General features: G+C 35.2%; 1 pseudogene; it reads left to right on the forward strand.

The window, feature by feature from the left end:
• The first annotated feature begins 1,859 nt into the window (after positions 1-1,859).
• On the forward strand, positions 1,860-4,039 carry LOC132040680 (pseudouridine kinase-like; annotated as a pseudogene).
• Positions 4,040-9,147: the final 5,108 nt, after the last annotated feature.

Raw genomic sequence — 9,147 nt, forward strand, 5'->3', positions numbered from 1 at the left:
TCCTAGAAGCTTAACCAAACAGATTGGCGATGATAACACTTTTAGTCCATTAATTATTGATAAATTTTGATTTTAGTTCTTGTGATATTCAACAAAGCATAATTAATCCTCAATCAATTGAAATATATATATATACACACACACACACACACTAGTGTCACTCGGCCCGTGCTAAGCCCAGGCCCAAATCGACATTAAAAATTCAATTTGTAGATATTTTTTAAATTTTTTCTGCTCTTGGTTCTTCATTCTTGTAACATCAGTTTGACATTTTCGAAAGACTTCTAAAATATTAAAGTATAAAAACATATGTTAAAGGAAAACATTTTTCTTAGTTTATATATTAAATTTTTTTAAGAAAAAAATCAATAATTGAAAGCTCTTCTAATTTAATTTTTTGAGATTAAGTCCCCGATGATCCTAATTGAGCTTTTCATATGTTAAATTAATTTCATTTGAGTTCTTTGAATTGAACTCATATTGGCCAGCTTACTTTTTACCAAAATATATTTTGCAAATTACCGGATAATTAATATTTTATATAATTTATGACAAAATATTTAAGTTTAACATGAAACAAATTATTACTCCTGAATTATATAAAATATATTATCCGGTTTTTTACAAAATATTTTAAAAGTAAAAAAATATACTTTTTGCAATTGTCTAGTATTATTACTGTATCGAGATCAAGTTATATTTCTTTAAATACAATGTTTTTCAAACATTTTTACAAGATATATATATATATATATATATATATATATATATATATATATATATATATATATATATATATATATCTTATAGTTCCTCTTTTAATATAGTAATTTATTAGATAATTTTATGTTAAAAGTGCGCGCACATAAATTTTGATTAATTAACTACCATGCTTCAGAATTTATTTTTCGATTGAGATGGAAGGGCTATTATTCACATTTTTGATAAATTTTAAAAGTACTTAACAATGATATATTGAAACATTTTAATAATATTTTCAAATAAAAAACTCAAATATGTATGAGTATATTTTGTGGGAGCCACTATAACATTTTCCATTACATCATCTTTTTTTAGTGGCATAAAAAAAGCCCCAGAAGTTCTTAAAATTTACCAAAATGTGTGACAATTTATAAAGTCATAAAAGTTTCATGTAGGGCTTAAAAAGGATAAAAAATTCATGTGAGGACTACAAAAAATGGGAGATTTTTCCTTATATATAGCAATAATGTTTGGTTCCTTTATGCAGGAAATATGTTACATTTGTACTATTTTTAGAATAATATTACTGTTACATATAGAGTGATAGAACAAATTTAATATAACACATGATTTAGCATAACACATGAGTAACTAAGATGTAGAACAATTAATTATCATGGTAAATGTGTGAATATTTATCGTAAAAGGACTGATAGTGCATGTTTCAATTAACCGAAGATCAAATGTGCTTAATCAAATATCTCAAAACCGCAGACAAAATTTATCAATATTTGAGGGATCGCAAGTGCTATTAACCCCCCAGATTATTACTCTCTTTGTCCCAATTTATTTGATACACTTTGCTATTTAATCTATTCCAAAAAGAATGTCACATTTCTATATTTTTAGAAACAATTTGACTTTATGAGATTATTTAAAATCACTCAAATATGTAAGGCTTGTTTTGGACCACAAATTTCAAAAAACTTTTTTTTTTCTTTCTTAAACTCTGTACCTAGTCAAATGGTGCCACATAAATTGGTACAGATGGAGTAGTTTTGTTCTTAAACTTCGCACCTAATTAGCATAAAATGAAAGAGAGTGATGATTCATAAATTTTATGACTCTGAAGATTGTAGATTGCAAGTTTACGGGACTGAGATTTGACTAACAATGGGAAAGCTTAATGTATACAAGTGGAAAGCTCAGCTGGCTAACACAAACCGTTCAGAGCGGGGTGGCGTAAATACTAAATCAACTAAACCACAGAATAAAGTTGTGAATCCACAACCTCAGGGAATTGCAGCAAATCCACTACCACCTCGGCGAATTGCAACAGAGCCCGTAGTGATCGGAGTTATGGTGTTGGATATAAATGCCACTCCTAATTCTGCGGCAGACTCTAATCGATATACAAGGTTATCGTCCTTTCCTGGAAAAGTTGCTTATATATCGGGTGGTGTGGCCAGGAATGTTGCCGATTGCATGTCTAAGCTTAAACTAAAACCATTAGTGATAACCGCTGTTGGACATGACTTGGCAGGAAATTTCCTATGGGAAGAATGGAATGCAACAGGATTATCCGTGGATGCTATTCTGAGACACCAAGATATTGATACTGCTGTCAGTTGCAATACCTTTGATGGGAAAGGCGAACTGGCTGCTGCTGTGGCTAGTGTTGAATCAATTGAACCATTTCTCACGCCCGATTGGATTGGGAGGTTCAAACTAGAAATAAGCTCTGCTCCGATATTGATGGTTGATGCAAACTTGAGTGATCATTCTCTAGAGGCATCTTGTCAAATTGCTGATCATTCCGGTACCCCTATCTGGTTTGACCCCGCATCAGTGGCCAAATCTGGAAGAATTACTTCTGTGGTCGACTATGTACGTATTGTATCGGCCAATGAAGATGAACTTATTGCCATGGCTAATGTCTTATACGGCAGCGACATATTTTCTCCAGTTCGGAGAGATCATAGCACTACTGTGGAATCTTTATTTGAATTGCTTAAACCTGCAATTCAGGTTTTGCTACAGAAAAAGGTCAAGGTCATTGTTGTTAACGTCGGATCAGATGGGGTATTCTTATGTTCCAAAGCCAAGTCCGATCTTGGGGGACTTGATTTTAGGGGTAACCAACATCCTCCTTGCAGTAAACAGTTGTCTGAAGCTGTTGATGCAGAATGGTCTCTAGGTGCTTCGAAGTACAACTTGTTCTCAGATTTCTTTGCTGTCCATTTCCCAGCACTTTCTGCAACAGTAGTGAGGGATACAGGAGCTGGAGATTGCTTGGTTGGTGCGACAATAGCTTCCTTGTGTGCTGGTTTAGATGTCATGCGAAGTGTAGCAGTGGGGATTGCTGCTGCTAAATTTGCTGTTGAAGTAGAAACCAATGTCCCTCCAGAGCTGTCTTTGAACAGAATTGTATATGATGCAAAGACGTCTGTGTACTCTCGTATGTCAGTCAGCCAAAGGAACAGTACTAAAAATTCATCATACCTATCAAAAGATCTTGCCACGTCCCAGCCTCCACCACAAAACAAAAACATTAACAATCCACTGCTATGGCAATCACAATCACAAAACTCAACTATTGGTGATCATGCTTCTCTAATTAGGGGAACAGCTAATAATTACCAAATTAGTCGGGGTCATGCTCGTCAAATTGACGAACAAATGATTGTAAGAGGCCAAGAATACGAGCAACCAATCAGTAGGAGTATTTTAAACCAGCACCCTCAACCAAGCGTGCAAGCAGCGCCACAAAAGAAAGATGCTGTAGAAAAGCCGAAGTACGCGGAAATACTGAAAGTTAATCTCCCACCTGAAGCAATTCAAAAGGATAAATTTGAAGAAGAAAGTCAAGTGGAGGAGGAGCAGGAGGAGGAAGATGCCCAAATGCAGTGGGAAACTGTACAATCCAGAAAGGCAAATAAAAGGTCTGCCAAAGTAGCACGAGAAGCATATCAGCGCGCTGCAGCCACTGGAAGAAACAAACATAAGTTTACCAAGTACTGAAGCTAATTAATAATAGGTGTATGTATCAGCCGGTACATTCTCATGCTTCTTCTTTCTCCTTTTCTTCCCTTGTTTTCTTTTTTCCATTTCTCCTCAAATGATCCAGAGAGGATTGAGAATTTACCTTTACCTGTTGTTACTTTCAGAAATATATGTTTCAGTTGCTAGAGGAAGATCGAGAACAAATCCATTTCTTTTTTTTCGTTTTTGGTGTTAAAGTTGGTATTTGAAGTTGAAGATTAACCTACTTTTTTCCTGTTATTGCCGCATTGGCCTTCGTTGGAATTAAGTTACTGCATGAGTTTTACTTTTTGCATACTTGTTCATGCTGAATCCTCTTTTCCCAATCTCTCCCAGCTAGTTTTATAGCTTGTGTGGTTAAGTTTGCAAAATTTACTATATTTGAAAAGTGTTTTGGAGAGTAATAATTTGTGTTTGGAGCAATGATCTGCTTGTTCAAGGTTCCAAAAATGCTTCTCGGAAAATCAATCACTCATGTTCAGAAAAAAATTACTCTATTTTTCGTGTTGAGAATAAAACAGTTGTCCATATTCTTATGAATCAGTTTATTCATAATTACAGATATTTATGTTAGCAGTTCCCTCTAATATGGAATTTTCCGGCGGAAATTTGAACTTAATCGAGCCCTAATTAATACATATATAGGACACCAGCGGGAAACCAATAATTGTTTTTAGCAGTTCCCATTTTGCTTTCGCTGCTAATGTGAATACTATTTGTTCAATTAGTAGGTGTTCCTATTCGTTTTTTTTTTTTTTTTTTTTTGGATTCATCACTAATTATAAACACGCTATAAGCAGAACAAACATCGGCTGTGTTCGGGACGAAGGAAAATGTCTTTCAAAAACAAAAAAAATGTATTTCTTATTTATTTTCTTGTGTTCAGTACGTAAGCAAAAAATATCATCCTAAAAACATTTGTATACAATCTAGACTAATACTATGGGAGGTAGGGGTGGGGGTGGTGGGTGGTGGGGTGTTGGAGATGGTGGTTACGGGGGTGAGGGTGGAGATGAGGTGTGTCGGAGGGTGAGGACACAAATGTCACTTGTGAAACTTATTTTTCCTACTTCCACATAAAATCATTTTCCTGAATTTATTTTGCTAAACATTTTCTAAAATTTTTTACCAACCGAATAGGTGAAAATTGGAACACATTTTCTGGAAAATGTTTCCTCTATACCGACCACATCCATCAAGATTGACAAATTTATTTACTCCTGATTGACAGTCTTTTGCACCTGAAAATGATCTCCACCCTCCTATTTTCTGTTTTCCAAAAATCATCACAAACCCCACTTCGTGCAACAAGGAACAATTAATTTGGAGAACTAATCTAATTGCCATTATCATACAAAGAAGATATCACAAATCAACTCTATAATCATCACAAATCCCACCTCGTACAATAAGGGATAAATGAATATGTTTCTAAACTTATGTCATTTGGTTCCAATGTATTTATGTATCAAGGACAAGTTTCCATTTAAACCTTGTCTATTAGTATTGTTGTCGACCTGGAGTCGCCGATGAGTCTGAAAGAATTGCAAATTCGATTTGGGCACAAATGTGTGAAGGAGCTGGGCTAAAGTCAAATTATCACGGGTTGAATTGGGCTTAATACTAGGCTAAGTTGGGCAACAGGTTGCGCTACGCGGGTTAAAAATCGGGTCATTTGCAGGATTACCTTCAAGGGCACTGGTCTTTATTTTTGCCCTTCAGCTAATACCCGAGTTCTGAATTCGAACCCAATTCAGTGAAAAAAAAATCGCAAGGCAGAGGTTTGTAGCAAAATTAGGCCTATTCGGGCAAAAGTTAGGCCTTAAGGCAGAGGTTTGCCTTAAGACAAGCTTTTATCCAAAATTAGGCCTTAACGCCTAACTTTTGCCCAAAATTAGACCTATTCGGGCAAAAGTTAGGCCTTAAGGCAAACTTTTACCCAAAATTAAGCTTTAAGGCAGACTTTTGCCTAAACTCTGCCTTATAAGTTTCAAACTCTACCAACTCTACCTTAAGGTAGAGTTTGAATCCAAAACTCTGCCTTGCAATTTTTTTTTAAAATTTTTTGACTTAGCGGGGGTTTGAACCCGAAACCTATGGGTTTTTTAAGCGAAGGGCAATAATTAAAGACCAACAATTTGAGGCGCAAAAATTAAAGACCAGTGCCTTTGAAGGGCATTCCGCGCAAAAAAATTGTTAAAAATCAGCTCTTACTGAATTATCTTTTGCCAACCCATGAATTATGGGTGGGTCATATTTGACACCCCTATTTAGCAGTATGAAAATTTTAATCACATATTGAATAAATCGTATAAAATTCAGGAGATAGTCAAGTATTTTGCTTTTTATAAAAAATAAGCTGCTCCAAACGAGCTACAAAGAAAATCGACAAACTGCCCCAAATCAATAATTCGAACCAAATCGAGAAAAAAATTCGATTAGGGTTTGGTTTGACTTGGTTTGGAAAAAAAAAACCCGACCATAATTAGTTTTGTTTGGTTTTAACTAAAAAAGTCAAACCGAACCGAACCAAACCAACCCAACATTACATGTATACAATTTTATAAAAATATTTTATACATAAAAAGTTATTTGAAATGTAATTTATAAATATTTTAAAGACTTTTTCATAGTTTTGGTCTTTAAACTTATTATTTCACACTTGAACTTAGAATCTTGAATGGCCAAATAAGTTTTATAGTCTATAGATAGACTCACTAAGGTTGTCAGACTTCATAAAATTGATTTTATAACTTTACAAGAACCTTTTCATGACAGTAACAAAATAGAGAAGTTTAGGAGAAGGATGGGTTTTGATCATGCCATCTCTAACTCCCATAGTAAAATTTGGATTTTTTGGAATTCTAACTATGTTTGTTCAGTAGTTTCCAAAACCAGACAGCAGGTGACTTTGCAGGTACACTTGCAGGGAAGCAATGATAATTTTTGGATAACAACGGTCTATGCCAGATCTAAAGCAAACAAAAGGAAGTATCTTTGGCAGAAGTTAAGAGAACTGAATTCCATCATCGATGGACCTTGGGCCATCGGAGGGGATTTTAACTCTATAATGGAAGCCGAGGAAAAGAAAGGGGGTGCTCCTTTTAGATTAAATACATGTTTTGATTTTATAAACTGTATGGATGATTGTGGGATGACTGATCTTTGGTTTTGTAGGTAATATTCATACCTGGTGCAATGGTCGAGGAGGGGCTGAGAGGATCCATATGAGATTAGACAGGCTACTACACAATGAAGAATGGAGTGCTAAATTCCCAAACATCAATGTGGAGCACTTATCCAAGACAGGTTCTGATCACAACCTTCTCCTCGTCAATTGCTCTGAAGACAACCAACAGGTAATCAAATACTTCAAATTTCTTAATTTTTGGACTGATCAAAAAGAGTTTCTTCCTTTAGTTCAAAAAGTCTGGGACATTGAAGTATATGGCAACCCTATGTGGAGATTACAACAAAAGCTGAAAACTTTGGCTAAGGAACTTAGTAAGTGGTCTAGAAACGAGATTGGGATGTTTTTGCAAATGTCAAGAGTTTTGAGAAAGAAGTTGCCGATCGTAAACCGCTTACTTAAACTCGATTCGATGCGATAGAATCTTTTGCTTAATAAATCTAAAGCTGAATACATCAAGTGGTTGAAAATGGAAGATTCTATTTTAAGACAAAAAGCTAGAATCAAATGGGCGAAAGAAGGGGACTCCAAATACGAAGTACTTTCACGATTACCATCAAGGCTAGGAGAAGAAGAGCCCAAATCTATAAAATTAAAGATCAGACTGGTCAATGGGTAGAAGGGAATTTAAATATTTCCAAAGCTGCCATTGATCATTTCAGTGACTTATTCAGTGAAAAGCCAAGGGATATAAACTTGGATTTTATTAAAGGTTGCGACAATCTGATCAGTACTGAGGACAACACCCTATTAGCAAGATATCCCACAGCAGAAGAGATTAAGACGGCAATAGATTCTATGGACCCTAACAGTTGTGCAGGACCTGATGGATTTAATGGTTTTTTTTCCAATCTGGCATTGGGACATCATCAAACGAGAGGTAATCTCCTTTGTTCTCTCATTCTTTCATGGGTCCGAACTTACAAAGTACTATACTCATTCTTGTTTGACAACGATTCCTAAGGTCACCTCTCTGATTGTTTTTCTAAGCTTAGACCTATCGCCTTAGTAATTTTCAAACAAAATATTGTCTAAAATACTTGCTTTAAGGATTAACAATATTTTGCCTAAGATCATTTCGAGAATCAATGCGAAACGGCTTCGTTAAAGGTAGGCAAATCACCGAGAATATTCTTTTAACACAAGAGATTATTCATGGTATTAGACCCAGCTGACAGTTGCAATGTTATTTTTAAATTGGATATGTCTAAAGCTTATGATAAATTGGCTTGGAATTTCTTAATTTCGGTTCTTAGAAAGATGGGTTTTGATGATTTTTTTATCAATCTCGTTTATAGGCTGATCTCTAACAACTGGTATTCTGTCATTATTAATGGTGTTAGATATGGTTTTTTTAAATCTTCTAGAGGCTTAAAACAGGGAGACCCTCTATCTCCTGCTCTCTTTATTATTGCAGCCGAGACTCTTTCAAGAGCTTTGAATCATCTTAATCAGAATGATAGGTTCATTAATTTCTCGATGCATAAAAAAGGGCCCCAGATTAATCACCTTAGTTATGCTGATGACCTTGTGCTTTTCTACTTTGATAAGTTTTCTATTAAGCTCATGATGAATTTGCTAAGGTTATATCAAAAGGCACGGTCGGGAGATTAATAATGATAAGACTTTCTTTCACCCATAGCAAGACGGACGATGATTTATAAGAGGATAAGAAGGTGGTAGTTACAAACGATCTTCCTTCCCTTTCACATACTTAGGTTGTCCCATATCTCGTGGTAGGAGAGAGAATCTCTTATTTTTTCGACATTTCCAAAAAGATTCTTAATAAGATTGCAGGTTGGCAAGGAAGATTCTTATCTCCTGGTGGTAAGGCTACCATTATTAAGCATGTTCTTCAATATCAAGCACTTCATATATTTCTTTGCTTTAATGCCACCTGTTACATCTCTTTATGAGATTGAAATGAAATTTGCTAACTTCTTCTGGGGAGAGAAAGATGGGAAAAACAGCTATCATTGGTCCTCTTGGGATAACATGAGTTACCCCACCATAGAAGGGGGATTGGGTTTCAGGAGTCTTCTTGATATTTGTCACACTTTTCTTTGCTAAAAGATGGTGGAGATTGAGAACTGAACCTTCTTTGTGGGCACAATTCATGAAAGCAAAGTATTGCCAAAGAAGAAATCTCAACTCCAAGATCACTGCTCCAAAAGACTCTTTGCTTGGAAAGACTTGCTTCATATTAGAGATAA

Source organism: Lycium ferocissimum, chromosome 2 (genome assembly GCF_029784015.1).
Source record: "Lycium ferocissimum isolate CSIRO_LF1 chromosome 2, AGI_CSIRO_Lferr_CH_V1, whole genome shotgun sequence".
NCBI lineage: Eukaryota > Viridiplantae > Streptophyta > Magnoliopsida > Solanales > Solanaceae > Lycium > Lycium ferocissimum.